Raw genomic sequence first — 13,527 nt, 5'->3', positions numbered from 1 at the left:
TTTTTTGTTTCTCCAACTTTCTTAGAATTATGTTTAACTTTGGTATAAATTCTGCTAACATGTACTTACCTCTTTTTCTAGAATGTATATATTAATATACTTTTATTTCCTTATAAGCTTAATTCTTATATGTTTGTTTCTTTTTTCGCTTTGTGTCTGATCAAAAACATGACTAAATGTGTAAACTCTGAATTCATTATTTTCAGTTGACATGTTTGACCAGATTGTGTGATAGAAGCTTCAAAGTCCTTTCAAAAGTGAAAGAACAAATAATAAGTAACTGACACAAGGTGGGGAGAGTAAAAATCATTATTTAAGTTAAAATTGTTTGGATTTAGAATAATTACTTGGGGAAAAGTGCATTTTTTGAGGTTTTTAAAAGCATATTTTTGTTTGAATCATCATTAGTCAGGGCAAACTTCTGGAATTTGGTATAATGCGCTTTCATTTCCGTTGTTGTGACAACTTCAGAATTCTGTTTTATGGTTGAATAGAATGGAAGCTGTTGGACTCTTTTTGAGGGGGTTAGCCCTAGGACATGAATAGCATACCGAGTATTGCAACTTGTGGCCACAGATATCTCATCTATTTAATTAATTGCTCATTTGCAGCATTGCTTTTGTGACGTATCAGGGAGAGTGTTGGTAAGTAAGTAGGACTTAGAGATTGTCTTACTGAGTGAAGTAAGTCAGACAAAGACAAATATGATGATATCACTTGTATGGGAATCTAAAAAAATGGTGCAAATGAACTTATTTATAAAACAAAGTCACAAATGTCGAAAACAAACTTATGGCTTCTGGGGTGGGGGTGAAGAGAAGTGGGGAGAAGGGATAAATTGGGAGATTAGGATTGATATATACAAACTACTTTATATAAAATAGATAACTAATAAGGACCTAGTTTATAGCACAGGGAATACTGTATAATGACGTACATGGGAAAAGAATTAAAAAGAGTAGCTATATATATATAAACATATAAATATAAATATATGTATATATAAATGCAAATATAAACATATAAATATATATAACTGGCTCACTTTGCTGTACAGCAGAAACTAATATAACATTGTCAATCAACTATACTCCAATAAAAATGAAAAAAAAATAGTGATCAGTAGTCTTGGCAAGAGTTCTAAAAACATTGGGGTAAATAGGTACATTTTCTCTTGCGATCATCAAGATCAGAAAAGGGAAGCTGAGGTCGAGGTAATGAGGCTTTCTGTATGTGGAATCAGTTCATCTTCAGTGAGCCTGTCAGCATTCTCATCTCTGCCCACGGTAATGATTAGCAGCCCCTGGTAAGGGCGGTTTCAGTGTGTGCTTGTCAGTGAGGTCTCTCATGTGAAACTAAATGTTGGCTTGGCATCTCAGGAACTCAGACGATGGCCAAATGGGTTTGGCCTCTGTTAAACAGAGTTTTAATCATTAAATGGAAATAGATGAAGTCAGTGAACAAATACAGTGGCTTCAAAGCCCTGATTTTGGTTTTTAAATAGCCCCTAACTTTGCTTGGAGGAGAGTCAAGTGAAATATTTCACCACTGTATTATCACCAAAGAGAATTACTTTTGTAGATTGGTCCTTACTTCTCTAAACATGGTGTCCTACAATGAGGATTATTCCAAGTTAAATAGTGTTTGGATAGAGAAGTAATATTAAATTGTATATTTAAAAAATGTCTTCCATTTATTTGCTTAATAGTTATTCAGATAATTTATAATATAGAATGAGGAAGCCTATTTGTAAGACTATGGAATTTCTATTTAGATGTGATGGGGGGATGGCTAATATTATGACAAATTATTAACTTGGGATGAAAGTTATACCTCCAAGGTTATGTTAAAAATGTGACTTTACTGCTGAATAGGAAGCCTTGATTCTAATTTTTATTGGCGTGGGGATATGCATGCAAGTAGAAAAAGATTAATTTTACTCATTTGCAGCTTCTCAAATTCTGAAATTGCAGTACTAATTCTAAAATGTTATAATAGGTCAGTTTGGTCAGTCATTGAAGCATTTCATGTAAGGAAAAATGTGTATTAGAGGTGCTGAAATTCTTGATGGGCCATAAACCCACTTAGTGTAAGAGTCTGCAAATTGGTTAAAAGTATGAAAGGGGAAGCAAATTTATCAAGAAACACTACATACAGAATATTCATAGTTAGCTTAATTTCAATTTGTCTTTAAAATTAATTTGATAGAGCACTTCATGCAAGAAGATAGGAGGCATGGGTATTTTTTCAGACCAGATTTTTGATTACCTTTGAGTTCTTTATTAAAACACAGCACTTGCAATAGTGTAAATATGTAAATATTGTTTAAGTACAAAGAAGTCTCATGTTTTTCATGTGTCTTGTTTTCTTAGTCATATTCTGTTTCCATTAAACAAAATCATGTTTTATCTTACGTTATTGTTATTTTTTAGTGTAACATTTTTAGTAATTTCTTCATGTGTGTAGTATAATTATAGCCCCCAAAACGTCCATGTCCTTTTTCCTGGATCCTGTGAGTGTTACCGTATAGGATGGAAGGTTCTTCAAATATGTGTTTAAATTTAGGGTCTTGAGATGGTGACATTATCTTGGGTAATTATTTTTCTTCAGTTTGAAGAATTTCTTTTAATGTTTCTTACCCTTGAACATTCTTATTTTGCCTTCATTTTTGAAAAATAAGTGTCATTGGATAAAAAATTACAGGTTGATCTTTTTTTTTTTCTTTTAAGATATTCCACTGTGTTCTGGCTTACTTTGTCTAGGGTGAGAAATTGGTGATCATCATTATCTTTGTTGCTCTGTAAATAATGTGTAGATTTTTCTTTGTGTGTGTGCTCAGTCGGTCGGTCTTTGCATCTCCATGCACCGGGGTCTGCCAGTCTCCTCTGTCCATGGAATTCTCCAGGCAAGAAGACTGGAGTGTTTGCCGTTTCCTCCACCAGGGGATCTTCCCAACCCAGCAATCAAACCCATATCTCTTCATCTTCTGCATTGACAGGTGGATTCTTTACCACTGTGCCACCTGGGAAGCCAGTTTTTTCTTTAGTCGTTTTAAAAGTTTTTTCTTAAACATTGATCTCAAGCAATTTGACTTATATGTCTGTGTTTTACTCATATGTCTTATGCTTGGAGTTCGTTGAGCTGCTTACATTTATGCGTGTATAGTTTTCACTTGATTTAGAAAATTTTCAACTGTTATTTCTTCAGATATTTTTTTCTCTTCCTATTCCTTTGAAGACTCCATTTATGTACACATTAGACAGTTTAAAGTTGTTTGATAGCTCGCTAATGCTGTTCATTTTTTTCCAGTGGTTTTTCTTTTTACTACTGCTTCCTTTTAGTTGCTGTTACTTTAAATCCACTAATCTTTTTTTTCCCCCTGCAAATTGGTTAAGTGTGTGATGGGGAAAAGAAAGTTATCAAGAAATATTACTTATAAAATACTGGCATAGAGTTGACATTCTGTGACTGCTTAATGTGCTGTTACTTGCATCCAATGTGTCTTTCTTCCCAGACGTAGTTTTTACCTCTAGAAGTTCAGTTAGGATCTTTCAAATTTCTTAATTTCTTAAAAATTTCAAAATTTTCTTGAACGGTTACGTATAGTAACCGGTTTTTATGTCTGCTAATTCTAACTTGTTAGTGTTAGCTCTGGGCCAGTTTTACTTAGTTGGCTTATCTCCTTATGGTGGATTGTATTTGCTTGCTTCTTTACATGCCTAATAATTTCTGCTAAGATGCCAGACATTTGAATTTTATGTTGTTGGGTGCTGAATATTTTTGTGTTCTTGGGCTTTGTTATGGGACATAGTTAAGTCACTTAGAAAGGGTTTGCCCTTTTCATGTCTTGCTTTTAAGCTTTCTTAGGTAGAACCATAGCAGCTTTTACTCTAATTTTACCTCCTACTGAGATAAAACCCTTCTAAATACTCTACCTAATGTCCTATTAATTATGGGGTTTTCCAGTCTGATTAGTGGGAACAGAAGGATCCATTTCCAGCCTATGTGAGCGTTAGGGATTATTCCCTCTCATCCTTTTAGGTTAGATTCTTGGGTAGTTTGCTCACACATATGGGTTGGTCAGCTGAAGACTTGAGGGGTACCCCAGCACATCTCCAGAGTTTTCTGTCTTTGAAACCTTCTTCTCTCTGGTGTTCTGCCCTGCAAAAAAGGCATCTTGGAATCCTTGAACTCCTAGATTCATCTCCTCAGACTCTTGCCTGGCGTCCTGTTCTTTGGGCCACAGTCTGGAAATTTTATCCAGGAAGTAGGCTTCATATTTTGCTCCCATCTAGTTTTGGATTAAAACTTAACATTCAAAAAACTAAGATCATGGCATCCGGTCCCATCACTTCATGGCAAATAGATGGGGAAACAAGAGAAACAGTGACAGACTTTATTTTCTTGGGCTCCAAAATCACTCCAGATGGTGACTGAAGCCATGCAATTAAAAGACTCTTGCTCCATGGAAGAAAAGCTATGACCAATCTAGATAGCATATTAAAAAGCAGAGACATTACTTTGCCGACAAAGGTCCGTCTAGTCAAAGCTATGGCTTTTCCATTGGTCACATATGGATGTGAGAGTTGGACTATAAAGAAAGCTGAGTGCAGAAGAATTGATGCTTTTGAACTGTGGTGTTGGAGAAGACTCTTGAGAGTCCCTTGGATTGCAAGATCAAACCAGTCAACCCTAAAGGAGATCAGTCCTGAATATTCATTGGAAGGACTGATGCTGAAGCTGAAACTCCAATACTTAGGCCACCTGATGCGAAGAACTGACTCATGGGAAAAGACCCTGATGCTGGGAAGGATTGAAGGCAGGAGGAGAAGGGGACGACAGAGGATGAGATGGCTGGATGGCATCACCGACTAGATGGACATGAGTTTGAGCAAGCTCCAGGAGTTGGTGATGGACAGGGAAGCCTGGTGTGCTGCAGTCCATGGGGTCACAAAGAGTCGGACACAACTGAGCAAATGAACAGAACTGAGGCTTCATATGGTTCATATGGTTACCTTGCTTGTTTCCTGTCTCTCAGAAATCACTGTCCTTTGTTGCTCCATGTCCAGTGTTTTAAAACCATTGTCTGAAATATTTTGTCCCCTTTTGAGTCATTAAAAGTGTATGGATAAGTCTGGTCCCTGTTTCTCTTGCCTGTGAGATATTAGTCATCTCCAAGAAGCATTCATAGGATTGCCTTGTTGTAGTTGTTAACTTCATAATGCCTCTTGTTTAAGAAAAACACCCAGGCCTTTATTCTCTTACTTATGGGTTGAAAAAATTATGTCTTTATGTATTTAGGATTGTTGATGACTTATTATTGGAAGATCTGTAAAATACAGTAGAAATCTTTAGTGTTCAACTGTAATGCTGAAATACATTAAACTTCAAGTTCTAAATGACTTACAAAACTGAAAAATGGTGGCATAGTTATCACTTTGTGTGTGTGTATGTGTGTTTTTTTAAATGTGGAAGTGTAGCCATTACATGGATTGTATGTAACTGTTTTCTGAAATACACGAAATTTCAAATTCAGAAACAATGGAGTGTTTTAAAGTTTCCTTTGGTGTCTCTTAGCGACAGCAAACAAATAATTTTCTTTGGATTGCATTTTTATATGTAATTACAATTTTTAGTGATGTGACGAAGTTATTGAAATTTCTTGGATAACAGTTGCCAAAATTTTTCCTAGTGTTTGCTATGAGAAACAAATTGCGTATTTGAACACCCAAATTCATGTGTTTAATTACTAATAGAAACCTGTTCCACATTTTCTTACGTACAATTTTTGCTTTTGGCTTTCAAATAGAAAAGATAAAAGCTCTGTGCTGTTTTGTGATAGCAATGTGATCAGTGTTTTGAGATAAGTGAAAGGCAACTTATTTTTAAGCCAATTTTACTTAAAAATCTCTGTTTTAGCTTTATACTTTTGTTGTATATCTAGTACTTTTGGGTCGTTTTCAGTCTTCCTTTTTGCTTTCTCTTTGTGGGTTGTTAAAGAAATGAAATGGTTTTGAAGCAAAGTCTTTCACAAAGTGCTTCGGACTCAGTTATTGTTTATTTGCCATGGCTCGATTTAGATGCTCGATTTAGATGGATTTGATTTAAAATCCATAAATGAGAAAATGGTTTTGGCTCCCTGAGTGAGACCAGAAGTGCTGATTGCTGTATTTGAACCACTGGGGCTCTCCTTGGCTTTGCAGGAGGCAGGCACTTTATATTGATCATCTCTTAAAGCATTGGGAGCACGTTCATCAGTGTAATAGATGAGGGACCTGGTCCTCAGTGAAGTCACAGGAAGCTGTCCCTCAGGTAACTCCACTCGCAAAGATCTGACTCTTTAGACTCCATGACACCCATGACATTATGCTGTCCTCCACCCTAACCCCCCTGGACTGGTAGAGGCAACTATTGGCTATTCTGGTGCCCTGTTCGTTGTCACATAGGTCATTGTACCCTCATCCAGGGTACAGTCCAATTGAAGTCTGTCAATTATAGTCTTAAACTGTCTGTAGGGAAGTTCTACTTCTTTATTTTAAAAAATGGACTATAATAGCCATCTTATGGGTTTTCCCGATGGCTCAGTGATAAAGAATCTGCCTAGAATGCAGTAGACACATGAGACGCGGGTTCGATCCCTGGGTGGGGAAGATACCCTGGAGGAGGAAATGGCAACCCACTCCAGTATCCTTGCCTGAAAAATCCCATGGACGGAGCAGGCTGGCGAGCTATAGTCCAAAGGGTCACGAAGAGTTGGACACAAGTGGCACAGCACAACCGTCTTATATGACTTCAGTAAATGTGGATGTTCATGGCTCTGGTTGCTGAAGAACCTGTGAAATGATGTTCTTTTAGGAATAATAAAAGTATCTATGAAATGACATATTTTTGTGTATAAATTTGTCCTTTCCATTTAAATAATATCAGCAGAAAAGGGGAATAAGGAAAGACTGGGTGCCGGCCACTTCTGACACCCTCTCCTTGCTGATTCTTATCTGATTTTCCTATGTACAGTTGTTTGCCTCATTTTCTTATAAGCCAAGTCTTTCCAACATTTCAGATTTATTGTTTCATCTCCTGAGTATAACATGAATATTCCGTTTATGCTCTTGAGTTAGAAGGTGATGTAATTTGCAAATTGATAGAAAAGATGTATTTTAAATTTAGGAGTTTTACTAGCTCTTATGCTTATTAGGTGACATTGCAGCAGATAGGCACGGCTGAAAGACCTCTCATGTCTGCTCTGTCCTTGATCTTAGGGACACCGTCTGAATGGAACAGACCTGGGCTCTCACCTCCAAAGGCTTGAAGTCAGGGATTGCAGGAGTTTGAGAACCTTGATCGGATGCTGAGCAAAGCCTCTTTTCCTCCTGCCCTCAGTAGCGCCGGTTAGTTAAGTGAGCTGAGAAGCCCTGCCTCTGTTTACCCTGTCCCAATGGGGTTTTACGACTGAGAACAAACTTCTGAGTGAGAAAGCAGACCAGCCCTCATCCTTTCAGTAGCTGGAGATTAAGGTCCCTTGCTCCAGATTACCTGCCCTGGGAGGACAGTACTAAATTCTAATGGAAAGACGAAGTGCTGTAACTGGGAGCCCTGCATCATGTTATGTAGATCTCTCTTTGGTTTAGGTTGTAAAATCAGTAATTCTGGAAGTCCTTGAGAAGCCTGTGCTCACTTCTTTGGCTAATCTGTTAAAGGAGCAGGGAGATGGCATTTTTAAAATAAGGGTTTGTGGTGTAGTGCTGGCAGATTAAGTATCCAGGGCAAAACTTGATTTTTCTCTCTCCTTCCTTTATTTTTCTCCTTTTTCTGTTTTTCTTTCCTTTCCCTCTCTCTTCCTATCCTTCTTTCTTCTCCTGTAAAGCAGGAGGGATGAGAAATGTCTGAAAAATGTGCTCTTTAATATTTCTCATCTGTGAGTGGTGAGGTGTGCATATATGAATGGAATTTCAAGAAGTAAAAATGTAGAGTAAGATTTATCTTTTGGGGGTGTGGATATGCTAATACTAAGTTTACCTGTGTTGCTCTTCTTTGGAGCATATCTATAACTGACTTTGTGATTTACACACATATGACTGTTAAGTATTTGGTATATGTGAATACATAAGTCTGATTTTAGCCATATTAAAATGCATTTAAAAGAAACCTATAAAGGGTCAGTGATTAAAGTACAGATTCCAGGATATGCATTTCCCTGCAGCTGAAAGGGTAAATTAATAATCAGACTGTTGCCTGGAGGGGAGGGGAGTTTGGGGGAGAGTGGATGCATGTATATGTAGGGCTAGTCTGTTTGCCGTTCACTTGAAACTATCATAACATTGTTAATCAGCTATACCCCAATATAAAATAAAAAGCTTAAAAATAAATGTGTGGAGCAGAGATACCAACAACAACAAATCAGAATATTGCTTGGTAATGTTATAGAACAGATCTTTAATTAATAAATAAAAATAATTAACAAATGTGGCCTTATAGTAGAAAGGAGTATTCTAATTTAATTGACTGTTTCCAGAGAACTGAAGCCTACCAAATCATTAAAAATTACATTTCAACATATATTTTTCTGGTTGTAAATATAATGTATTTTTGTTATAGAAGAAGTTAAAAGAAAGGCTAAGAAAAAAAATAAAAGCACCTTTATTTTAACTCATCAGCAATACTTTTAGTGATAATCACTATTAATCCTTGGTTTTAGATCATTACATTTTTTTCTGTGACTATATATATAGGCTGTAAAAATCAATATCAAAAAAATTATGGGTATTTTTTGTGACTACCATTGTTTGAATATTTTTGATTTCTTTTTTTCCTGACTAATGTTTTAAGGACTGTATACATGGTTAAAGTCATTAGTGGACTGGAGGCTACGAATGAAAAGCATTACCTAGATACAATTTATTTGCTTTGAAAAGTGCTTTTACTACCTGCATATATCTAAAATTGGATTAAAATTACAGGAATAGTAATGCATCACTTGACTTTCAAGCATATAGAGGTTTCTAAAGGCTTCCAAACATTTCTTTCTTCAATTTTCAAACGTGTTTAAAAATGCATTGTTTGTTTATGGAATTAATTATTCCAATTATTTGGAAAACCCGAAAACAAGAATATTAAAAAAAATCAGTATCAGATTGAGCATACTGTAAAACATTTTAAAGTTTAGGCGCTTCTAAAATTCTTCATATACTTTTTAGCTTTCTTGAATACACTAACATATATATATATATATATATATATATATATATATTAAGATTTCAGTTTTGTCCTGAAGCATGTCTGCATTTTATTTTTATGTTTCCTGTTCTGATGTTAATATCCTGAAGTTAGGACCCTAACATGTCTTCCATTTTTCTGCATTGTGATTCGCTGTGCTGTGATGTGGTTTAGCAGGTAACCAAGCTTTTTAGGAATTTTGTTAAGAGTAAGTAAGATTCAGAGAGAGGACTTCAAGAATAAAGAATAGCAGCTCTTGCTGAAATTCATGGTTTTATTTCCATCAGTCTTCTTATGGGAGGCTGAAAAGTGACTCCCCCAGAGACATCTTTGTCCTAATTTCCAAACCTGTGAGTATATTACCATTTATGGCAAAGGTGCTGTGCAGATATGATTAAATTAAGGATCTTGAGCTGGGTAGATTGTCCTGGACTATCCAGTGGGCTGTGTGTAATCATCTAGATGTCCTTAAAAGAAGAAAGGTCATAGTAACAGAGAAAGAGATGGGAGGACAGAAGCAGAGGTTGAAATGGTATGCTTTGAAGATGAAGGAAGAGGCTGTGAGCCAAGGAATGTGCATGGCATCTAGTCACTGGAAAAGGCAAGGGAATGATTCTTCCTAGAGCCTCTGGAAGGAATGTAGCTGGCCTTGCCAACACTATGATTTTAACCTGTGAGATCCATTTAGGATTTCTAACTTCCGGGCCAGCTAGATGATAAATTTGGGTTTTAAGTCCCTGAATTTGTGATAATTTGTTAGAGCAGCAGTAAGAAACTAATTCACCCCTAAACAGGTCTTTGGGGGGCAGAACTGTATCCCTTATTTTTTTTTGGCCACTCCACTTGGCATGTGGGATCTTAGTTCCCCAGCTAGGGATCGAACCCGTACCTCCTGCAGTGGAAGCACAGAGCCTTACCTTCTGGACTGCCAGGAAAGTCTTCTACGTTTTAAAACCTAGTACAGAATACAGTACATGCTAACTAAAGGTACAAAAGAAAGAGTGAGTGACTAAGTAAGTGACTACTGAATTCAAGCACTTGAATTTTATTTTATTTTTTTAGCACTTGAATTTTTAAACTTATAGTCTAGGGGTTGACAGAATTGACTAGTAGTGGTTTAAAAAAAAAGCCTTTCCTAAATCTAGAGGTATTATTTAACAGATATCTGTTAATTCATTACAACTTAGCTATGCTCAGGGAGAAAGTCCCCACTTAATTAAACAGTGCTTCTGTGTTTTACAAAACCCTTGAAGCACAAAAAGTGAAACACTGTTTTCAAGAGAGAAACTCATCTTAATAATGAATTTTTTCAAGTCTTACCAGGAAGTAGTCGACAAATAAGAACAGAACTTATTTTCTCATTGCCGCCTGGTGCAGAATCACTATCAATAGCTTTAGCCAGAAAAAGACTCTCAACACATTCTCCTATTTCAAAGGTCAGTTGAATTAACTAAGCAGGAAGTTCTGTTTCTGTAGTAACCATCCATGTCTGTGAGATTCTAGATGCCCAGAGAAGTGATGAACGGGCAACCGTGCCATTTTGACCTGGTCATTCTTCCTGGCAGTATGACATGCACTGTGTCGCCTCTGCTTGTTTTGCTGGCAGATAACCCTTTCCAATCCATATATTTATGCGCAAAGCACTTCCTTGGAACCTGTATGTTTTCTTCTGTCATTCAGTTTTAGAAGTTTACTTACCTGGCACTTAAGCCTACAGCCAACTGGAAGTGGTACATTAGAAGCCTGGAGAAGGGATACTTAAGCCAACTATTCTGACATCATCACCTTGAAGCTCAGTTGAAAACCTGATTGAGAATTATGAGAAGGTATAAAAACTGCTAGTGGTCTGGGGCTCCTGCCATTCACATCTCTGGAGGCTGTGTAGCATTGTCATTCATGTTTATGGCGATGACCCGGATTACACCATGTCTCTTGTGCCTTATGAAAGATGTGGAAAAAAGTGTTTAGCATGTTCATAGAACACCTTCTGTACTCAATTTTGCTGTCATTGTTTTGCTTAAAAATATAAACGTTGTTGTTCTGTGATGGCTCATATTCTAGAAGTGTACCAGAGCTGAAGTGGTAGTACAGATCTTATGATCAGTCTTTACCATAAGCCCTCAAAAACAATTTGAATTTGGGACTTCCTTGGCTGTCTAGTGGTTAGGACTCCAAGCTTCCACTGCAGGGGGCACAGGTTCGATCCCTGGTTGTTGAACTAAGATCCCTTAAGCCACATGGGGTGACCAAAAAAAAGGGAATTCTTTTCTCCCTTTAGGAGAGCTGTGAAGAGAAAAGTGATTTGTCATTTTTAAAAAGAAATATATATTTTACATAGATTATATTTATATATAAAATAATATATAAAAATACATGTATTTCTTTTTCCTCTCTGTAATTGGCTTATTTGATGCTTTAGTATTTGATTGATTTTTAAAGATTTTTTAAATCTTTTTAGCTCCTGCTCAATGCTATAATGAGACTTTTATAGCCATCTAAGACCTACGACAGCCACTGGCGGTTTCAATTAGAGATTTAAATAAATTGCTTATTGTTAAATAGTTCGTAGTAGCATTTTTCAAGTTCCTTAGTGTCTAGGGATCCCCGACCATCTGTGCCTGGAGAGGTGCTGAAGTCTGCCTGGGCGAGGAGTTAACATCATCTGATTCTGAAGGGAGCTTCTCAAGGACATACAGGCAGAGACACCTTCTAGTATAAGGGTTTGGATGTTAGAAAGGGCGTGGACTACTGGAGAATACTGAGAGGTGTTGCTGCAGTGATCAGAATACTACAGGGAAGAAATCTGGGGCAAATGATGGAAGGAGTTAATCTTCTCTCTTGGAGTAGGAGTCAATGACATTCAAATCTCAGCAACTTTCTGGCCATGTGAGTTTAGGTAATTTAACCCACGTCTCTACCTCAGTTTCCTCTTCTGTGCAATTAGTGGTGCTCATAATGTCGATCTCTAGGGGAGCTTTCATAAGGACTAGCAGAGAATATGTAGAGGCCTCTGGGATACTTCTGGAATTTTCCTCTGCGTGGGATACCAATCCCTTTCTTCATTCTCCTCAGGACCCCTGGTGACCATCCCTGCTACTTTCAGCAGGCCAGACCAGGCTGGCAGGTGCCAAATAGAGCCCCAGACTTGTGTGGGAAGGATCTGGCTTGGGAATGCCCTTGTATAAGCAACATTTGGTCTGTTCCCTTCAAAGAGTTTCCCTTGAGAGCATCACACCCTAAACCTGGGTCAGATTTGTTCCAGGGCCTTGTAATTCTGTATCACATAGCACGTATTTAAATGTTCCAGTGGGTTATCTCCCAGAGTTTAAACTGAGGAATCTTTCTGGCAAGGATGAAAGGAAAGGAAGAAGGGTTGCTGGCCTGCACAAACAGAATAGAAAAGAAGCTTGTGCACAGATAGCCCAGCAACAGACCACATCCACTCCTAGGAGGCAGGCAGTTTCTCAATTCCCTAAACCCAGCCAGGGTTTGTTTTTTTTTTAGATAAGGGTTGGTCTTGGACTTCACATTCTTTCCTACTCCTGGTGCTCCATCCCCTTCTTCCCACCTCTCCCACTTCTCTCAACTCAGTGGATTATCACAAGAGAGAGGTAAGAATCATATCACTCTACCTTTTGTAAGAACTACGTGAAGGGGCTTACCTGGTGATCCAGTGGTTAGGACCCTGCACTTTCACTGCTGAGGGGCCAGGTTCGATCCCTGGTCCAGGAACTAAGATCGCACAAGCCCCCCAGTGCAAAACAAAACTACAAGAAAACAAAACAAAACTACAAGAAAATACCAAGACCTTCCTAAAGAAGGGGAATTTTGCCCCACAGCATGGCAGGTAGAGACTGATCAGGCTGCTCCTGCTTTTTTGTGTTTCTAAGGAAAGATTTTTGCGAAAAGACAAGCCAAGACTTTCCACTTCTTAGGTTATGCTTAAGAATGTTCAGTTTGGCTTCAAGTTATAGAATAAATAAGTTCTAGTATTATAATGTAAAATGTATAAACATAGTCAACATTGCTATATGTTACACATTAAAGTTGTTAAGGGAGTTAAATCCTGAGTTTTCATCTCAAGGAAGGTATATTTTTTCTATTTCTTTTATTTTATATCTGTTCACTTCTGTTCAGTCGCTCAGAGGTGTCGGACTCTTTGCGATCCCATGAATCGCAGCACGCCAGGCCTCCCTGTCCATCACCAACTCCTGGAGTCTACCCAAACCCATGTCCATTGAGTCGGTGATGCCATCTAGCCATCTCATCCTCTGTTGTCCCCTCCTTCTCCTCCTGCCCTCAATCTTTCCCAGC

General features: G+C 37.7%; 1 protein-coding gene across 17 annotated transcripts in view; it reads left to right on the top strand.

Moving 5' to 3' along the window:
- The window catches only part of BICC1 (BicC family RNA binding protein 1), a 347,076-nt gene that overhangs the window by 43,360 nt on the left and 290,189 nt on the right, over positions 1 to 13,527 (top strand). For 5 of the 17 annotated variants that reach the window (XM_081569098.1, XM_081569089.1, XM_081569102.1 and 2 more), the window contains exon 1: positions 519 to 644. The exons of 9 other annotated variants lie outside the window; for them this stretch is intronic. The gene's annotated coding sequence lies outside the window, so the exon portion shown is untranslated. Of the gene's footprint in view, positions 1 to 518; positions 645 to 10,722; positions 11,040 to 13,527 lie in introns of those variants that run through there. 3 more of the 17 variants (XM_081569100.1, XM_081569091.1, XM_081569104.1) reach the window with 1 other exon arrangement.

This window comes from Giraffa tippelskirchi, chromosome 2 (assembly GCF_054371585.1).
Source record: "Giraffa tippelskirchi isolate mGirTip1 chromosome 2, T2T-mGirTip1v1.2.pri, whole genome shotgun sequence".
Classification (NCBI taxonomy): domain Eukaryota; kingdom Metazoa; phylum Chordata; class Mammalia; order Artiodactyla; family Giraffidae; genus Giraffa; species Giraffa tippelskirchi.
The sequence above is the reverse complement of the archived record's forward strand: the minus strand, read 5'-3'. Positions and strand labels throughout refer to the sequence as shown.